Source organism: Triticum aestivum, chromosome 1B (genome assembly GCF_018294505.1).
Source record: "Triticum aestivum cultivar Chinese Spring chromosome 1B, IWGSC CS RefSeq v2.1, whole genome shotgun sequence".
In the NCBI taxonomy this organism is placed as follows: Eukaryota; Viridiplantae; Streptophyta; class Magnoliopsida; order Poales; family Poaceae; genus Triticum; species Triticum aestivum.
Genome location: NC_057795.1, coordinates 467284015 through 467291564, shown reverse-complemented (window position 1 = coordinate 467291564; position 7550 = coordinate 467284015).

Below are 7550 nucleotides of genomic sequence, written 5' to 3'. Positions count from 1 at the left end.
GACCCACCCGAATCTCTTGGTGGCCTTTCCCTCGGCTTCCATCACAGAAGATGTCAGCAATAGCAATCCTTCAGTCAATAGAATCAGTAACTATACTACTTAAATAGTGAAATACCAACCAACACATAAAGCAATAACCAGATAGATAGAATGATAACAGGTAATACGAAGATATCAACACAGCCGGAGTCACGAGGCTCGATAATGACCAATGGGTTAGGATCTGAGGAAGCTTAGTTTGGATGATGGAATATTCGCTGTTCTGATTGTTGAGATACTGCAAATCCACTTATCCAACAATTTCAGTCCATTTTCCTACTTTTTCTGCAAGGGGGGGAAAGCATTATTATATCCTTAATATGACTCTCTGTCACACGGATGTTGCTGGGCTGCTACAAAACCCCTATAGTCGAAAAAAAGATCGAAACAGGGATAAAACGTAGGATAACCCAGATCACTCGGACTAGCTGAACTCTCCAGAACAAACACAACCTAGGTGGTTTGACTAACGTTTTGGCACATTAGACTAACCTAAGACAACTCCTGGCTACATTCAGTCCTATCGAGATACCAGCTGTTACCAACCTGATACAACGCAAGTCACAAGCTTGACACAGCGAGAATGGCTGCAACTGACAACTCCTGCATCTGAGATTGACAACTCTAGTAACAGAGAATGACAACTCCTGCAACAGATATTGACAGAGCATGACACTCTCAACTGAGCTCAATCTAGCTGTGAACAATAAACAACACTGAAAGTAAACAACACGGTTATCACAAAACTTGGATTCCGGATTACAACACTATAGGCAATGAACCACCACTAACGGCCCATAATATTAGCTGATAGCCGCTGACCGTGGAGTACTTGCCGATCCATCAGCGAGGACTGTATCATTTAGCGAGCTAAAAACTTAAGGAACATGTATGTGAGAGTTCCACTTTAGCTCCCTCAACACCAGGCGGGACGAGCAGCCCTATACCACGTGTAGCCACACTCTAGTGTCCTTTTCTACTTAGTTGGACAGATCACTTCAGAAAATCGTATAAAAATCAAGCAAGAAAACGGATGCGCTAACGCGCAACGGCTTTCGCGCTAGTTGCTCAAAAAATCGTATAAAAATCAAGCAAGAAAACGGATGCGCTAACGCGCAACGGCTTTCGCGCTAGTTGCTCAATCCGTTGCTTGCTTCTCTTCTGTCTTGGAAAAGTGAGGATTTCCTATCTGATCCAAGGGAAGGAAGAGAGGTGGAAAGTGTTGCTGTGTCAAATCGAGATTGTGTGGGTGTCCGCTCATGTTCGACGCTATCGAAAATCATGAGTCCTTGATATACTAGCAGAAACTCATAAGTCCTTGAATGTATTTTACTCAACCTTGTAGGATCCTGGGTTCGGTATACGTACCCAGGAATTGCCGTGCCTGAAAAGGATAGAATCCTAATGTTTGAGCTCTTAATCATCGTCAGTGCCCCAAGAGTTGTGAAGTCCTCGTCGGTGCATCAAGAGGGGTAAACGAACGACTGATTCGTTTGCTGAGCAGGAGTTTCGGGCCGGCTGCTGAGCAGGCGAGTTCCAAACACTAACTTCGTCTTTAATGACTTATTGCAGGAGTATCACAACCTCTGCGCCACTGCCTTCAACCGCAATGTTGAGGAGTTGAGCAAGCGGGCTGCCGACTTGTCGGAAAGCCAGAGTGAGTTCTTCTTCTTCGCGGGGGCGCGCTGGCGCACCCGCGGGCTGTAGTCCCCGAGATGCGGGCCGACTGCTGAGCAGTCGGGCCGGATCTTCCCGGCGATCTTCTTTGCTGACGACTGATTCGTTTTCTCTTTTGATTTTTAGGAGCCAACGCCGCTCTTCAGGAGCAGCTGGGCGAGGTCAATACCGCCCGTCGCGCCAAGGAGGAGTGTGACAGGCTCGCCACGGAGCGCGACCTGCTGGCGGCGCAGCTGGCCGAGCAGAAGGAGATGCTCAAGAAGGCGCAGGACGAGGCCGAGAAGAAGGAAGCCGCTCTCCTGGCCGAGTTCGAGAGCGAGCGCTCCTCCTGGACTGACAGGGAGGCGATGCTGACCTCCGTCTTCCACGAGATCGAGGATATTGTGGATGGTACATTTCTTTCGCTTCTTCGCGCTTCCGACTATGTGTCGGGCCGAGTTCTGATTTTCGACTTTCTTCTTTTTCGTCTTGGCAGACTTCTTCCTTGGCCACTCGCAGGCGGTCCCTTTGGCCATCGAGGCTGCTCGCGAGGCGCGAAGGGAGAATGGTGAGGAGATCGCTGCCAATGCCCCCCGAACCGTTGATGAATAGCTCCTGAGCATTGAAGCTCGTCTTCGTCCGGTCCACCGGCAGATGCGCCGGCTTCAGCGTGCCGGCGCCCAGGCGGTTGCCGCTTTGTGGCCGGACATGCCGGCTCTGCATACCGCCAGTCGGACCGCCGACTGGCTGGAAGTCGCTGCCGGCCGTCTTGAGGCCTGGAAGGGCTCCTCGGCCTGGGCCGGAGCGCGCCGGGCCTTGGAGTTCGTCAAGGCGTGGTATCCAGGGCTGGACCTGGACCGCCTGGCCGCATTCCGGTCAGAAGCCCAGGCCGAACTGGAGGTCGTGGAGGGCGCCCTTATCGAGCGTGCGGCGGCCATCGCCGAGTACACGGACACCAGCGTCTTTGTGCCCGAGCGGGCTGAAGGCGGCGAGGAAGTGCCGGCAGAGTGGTTCGGGATGAACCCAGAGTATGGCGAGGACTCTGCGGAGGTGATCGACTCCAGCACTGAGGAGGAGGACGAGGCGGAGGCCGAAGGCGAGGCGGAGGTGCCAGAAGACGGAGCAGGCGGCCATCCTCAGCTCGACCGCGCCTCCAGCAACGAGCCGCGTCAGGAGAAAGCGACTGCCGCTGGAGGCGATCAAACCGAGACCGCCCAGCCGACTGCCCCAGCACCTGACACCGCCATCTCCTCCGATCCTCCAATCCCAGACGCCGCCTCCTAGGCTGCTTTTTTGCCTCTGTTTGGCTGTCTTAGTAATCTTTTGAAAACTTTGTTAGATTCGAACAATTCCACCCGCGGGGTGTATCTTGAACTTCTATTCAAAGATTCGTCCAAGGGCCTATGTAAATATTAATCTGCTTTCCGTCTTTCCTTGCTTACTGCTCTTTAGGCCTTTTCCTTTTGCCACCTTTCCTTAGTCGCTGCCTTGTCAGTCAAGCAGCCGCTCTGTGGACTATCGCTGGGTCAAGTGCTTGGCTACTTTCGGAAGGCAAGGACTTGACCGTTTAGAGTTTCTTTAGCAAGTCGGATAGAAAGTGACATGCCGACTACCCAAGAGTCGGCCGTCCTTAATAGAGGTTGATAAAGACGGCGAGCCGGCTACTCATGAGTCGGCCTTCCGCTTCAGAAATGCCAGGGGCCGTCTTATGCTATGTTCGTGCTTTAGGTCCTTAGCCATTTTTCGTGTGGGTGCCCATTCTTCCTCACTCCTGCCTGCCTCACAGTCGCTCTGCGAGCTACGGCTTTGCCAGGAGGCGGATTGGGCACCGCACACTACTTGTCTGACTGCGGGAAGCTTCTCATAGCGCAAGGCAGCGAGTCCTCGGGCCGACTAGTCGGGCCCGGTGCCAAGCGGCTTGTAAGAAAAGTAATGTACTTGGAGGCATAATTCTTATCATACAGATAACAAAAAGGGCAGTCCCCGAGCTCGTCTCGGGGGGCCAAAGTCTTAGTACTTTAATACAAAGGGGTAGTGTGATACATACTGCATCAACTATAAAATCTTCGAAGAAGATTTGCATTCCACGGGCGCTCTGTCTCTTTGCTGGAATCGTCCCTCTTGCGCGCTCGGGGCTTCTGGGCGTCGATCAAATAGTAGGCGTCATTCCCTAGCACCTTGCTGATGACGAAGGGGCCTTCCCAAGGTGCCGACAGCTTGTGCTGGCCGGCTGTTTGTTGGATCAGCCGGAGCACAAGGTTGCCTTCTTGAAAGGATCTTGGCCTGACCTTCCTGTTGTAGTATCGACGCAGACTCTGCTGGTAGATGCCGGACCGGCTGAGTGCCAACAGCCGGCCCTCTTCCAGCAGATCGACGCCGTCTTGACGTGCTTCTTTTCTTCTTCTTCCTCGGTGTACATGGTGACTCGCGGGGGGTCGAACTCTATGTCCGTTGGGATGACGGCTTCGGCGCCATAGACGAGGAAGAATGGTGTGAAGCCAGTTGACTTGTTTGGAGTCGTGCGCAGACTCCAGAGGACGGCTGGCAGCTCCTTGAGCCAACAGCCGGCAGATCGCTCCAGCGGTATGACGAGTCAAGGCTTGATGCCGGATAAGATGAGGCCGTTTGCTCGCTCCACCTGGCCGTTTGACTGCGGGTGGGCAACGGACGCTTAGTCCAGTCGGATGCCCTGTGTCGCGCAGAAACGGGCCAAGGCGCCTTTGGCAAAATTCGTGCCATTGTCGGTGATGATGCTGTGTGGGATGCCGTACCAAGTTGTGATGTCAGCGATGAAGGTCACTGCAGTCGGACCATTCAGTTTCTTGATGGGTTTCACCTCTACCCACTTGGTGAACTTATCCACTGCGACGAGTAGGTGAGTCAAGCCACCTCGTGCCGTCTTGAATGGTCCCACCATGTCCAGGCCCCAAACTGCAAAGGGCCAGGCGATGGGGATAGTCTTGAGTGCAGAAGCTGGCTGAAGTGGCTTGGAACGAAAAATCTAGCACCCCTTGCACTTTTGGACTAACTCTTTGGCCTCTTCCAGAGCGGTTGGCCAGAAAAAACCGTGCCGGAAGGCTTTGGTGACGAGTGCCCTTGAGCCCGCGTGGTGACCGCACTCGCCTTCGTGGATGTCTCTGAGGATTGCCTGACCTTGTTCTGCTTCGACGCAGCGTTGGAAAACGCCGGTAACGCTGCGCTTGACCAGCTCTCTGTTGACTATGGTGTAGGCTGCTGCTCGGTGTTGCACTTGCCGAGCCAAGATTTCGTCAGTTGGCAGCTCTCTGTTTACTAAGAATCTGAGGATGGGCTGGGCCCATGAAGGTGCTGCTATTTCTTCAACTGCCACTAGTGCGACTTGGATAAGGGCGGCCGGGCTGGGAGGCGGCGGGTTGGAGTCCACAGCCGCTTGCTGATTTGACAAAGTCCCGGGGCCGACTGGAGCAGTCCCCGGGTCGAGCTCTGAAGTCTTCGATTTTTCTACTACAGTCCCCGGGCTGGGTTCTGAAGTCCCCGGGCTGGCTTCGACTGTATGTTTCTTGGAGTTGGATCCATCCTCCTCAGGCGGAGCCGGCACATAGATTGAATCTGATTCTGGTGACGGCTTGATAGAAGGCTTGAGGAGGCGTCGGAGGGCGACACCAGATGGTATTGCCTGGCGAGTGGAGCCGATTCGTGCCAAGGCGTCTGCTTGGTCGTTGTCGTTCCTTGGCACGTGGAGGAACTCACACCCCTCGAAGTATCCGCTGAGTTGCTGGACGAGGAAACGGTAGCTCGCCATATTTGCGTCCTTGGCGTCCCAATCGCCAGATGATTGCTGGACCACCAAGTCAGAGTCGCCCTAACACAGGATCTGGCGAATGCCGAGTTCTTTGGCAAGCCGGAGCACGTGGATGAGCGCCTCGTACTCGGCCACGTTGTTGGAGGCGGCAAAGTGGATCTGTAGCGCATATCTGAGCTTGTCGCCCTTGGGGGAAGTGAGGACGACGCCGGCTCCCAGGCCGGTGCGCATCTTGGAGCCGTCGAAGTGCATCCGCCAATGGGTGGAGTCGGGCGCTGGCGGCAGATACTGGGTCTCGGCCCAGTCGACGAGGAAGTCGGCTAGTGCTTGTGACTTGATGGTGGTGCAGGGCTCGTAGTAGAAGGTGTAAGGAGCCAGGTCGATGGCCCATTTGGCCACCCGGCCAGAAGCATCTCGGCTTCCAATGATCTCGGCCAGTGAAGCCGTGCAGACCACGGTGATTGGATGCTCCTGGAAGTAAGGCTTCAATTTTTTGGCGGCGAAATGCACGCCGTAGCACATCTTCTGGTAATGGGGGTAGTTCTACTTGGAGGTCGACAGCACCTCGCTCAAGTAATATACCGGTCTCTGGACGGGTAGCGCCTTGCCTTCCTCCTTGCGCTCGACTACAATGACTGTGATGACTACTCGGCTGGTGGCGGCAATGTATAAGAGCATGGGCTCTTTGGGAGTCGGAGCCGCCAGCACAGGGGGAGTAGTCAGCATCTTCTTTAGTTGGAGAAAAGCCTCGTCCGCCTTGGGAGTCCACTCAAAGAAGGTCGTCTTCTTCATGAGCTGATACAAGGGGAGAGCCTTCTCGCCCAGTCGACTGATGAATCGGCTGATGGATGCCAAACAGCCGGTGAACTTCTGCACATCTAACAGTCGTCTGGGTGCCTCCATCCTCTCGATGGCCTTGATCTTCACTGGGTTGCACTCTATGCCGCATTCGGAGACCAGGAAACCGAGGAGCTGGCCGGCTGGTACTCCGAAAACGCACTTCTCCGGGTTGAGCTTGATCTGGAATCGGCGCAGATTCTCAAATGTTTCCTTGAGGTCCTCCAGCAAGGTTCCACGCTTCTCCGTCTTCACCACTACATCATCCACATAAACATGGGCATTTCTGCCGAGTTGCTTCAGGAGGCACTTCTGCATGCAACGCTTAAAGGTGGCGCCGGCGTTTCTCAAGCCGAACGTCATGGTCAGGTAGCAGAAGGCTCCAAACGGCGTGATGAAGGTGGTCTTCAGTCTGTCAGCCGGGTTTAGCTTGATCTGATGATATCCTGAATATGCATCTAGGAAACTCAACAGCTCGCATCCGGCTGTGGAGTCTATCACCTGGTCAATTCTTGGCAGAGCAAATGGGTCCTTGGGGCAGGCTTTGTTGAGGCTCGTGTAATCAATACACATCCGCTACTGCTTGTTCTTCTTCAGCACCAGTACTGGGTTTGCCAGCCACTCTTGAAAAATTACTTCCATGATGAAGCCGGCTGCAAGGAGCCGGGCTATCTCTTCTCCAACAACTCTTCTTTTTTCTTCTGACAGGCGGCGCAAGGGCTGCCTGACGGGCTTCACATCAGATCGGACGTGTAATTTGTGCTCGTTGAATTCCGTCGGGACACCAGGCATGTCATTGGGGGACCATGCGAAGATGTCGCGATTCTCACGGAGGAAATCGACGAGCTTGCCTTCCTATTTGCTGTCAAGGCCTGTGCCCATGACAGCGTACCTCTCTGGGTGCTCCGGGTCCAATGGTATCTTCTTTGTTTCCCTGGCCAGCTTGAACGATCCTTCTGCTTCCGACTCCTTGGGGTCAGGCGATAACTCGGGCTGCTTGCCGGCCATCGCCACGACCCGATCAAGGAGCCGTTTCTCAGCTGCGATCACCAAGGACTCGGCCAGCCGACTGCTTTCAGCCGCACAAGCGGACGACTTCCTGTAGTCGCCGGATACGGTTAGGATTCCCTTGGAACTCGGCATCTTCATCTTGAGGTAGGCATAGTGGGGGACCGCCATGAACTTGGCCAAGGCGGGTCGGCCCAGCAGTGCATGATATGGGCTCTCAAGGTCCACC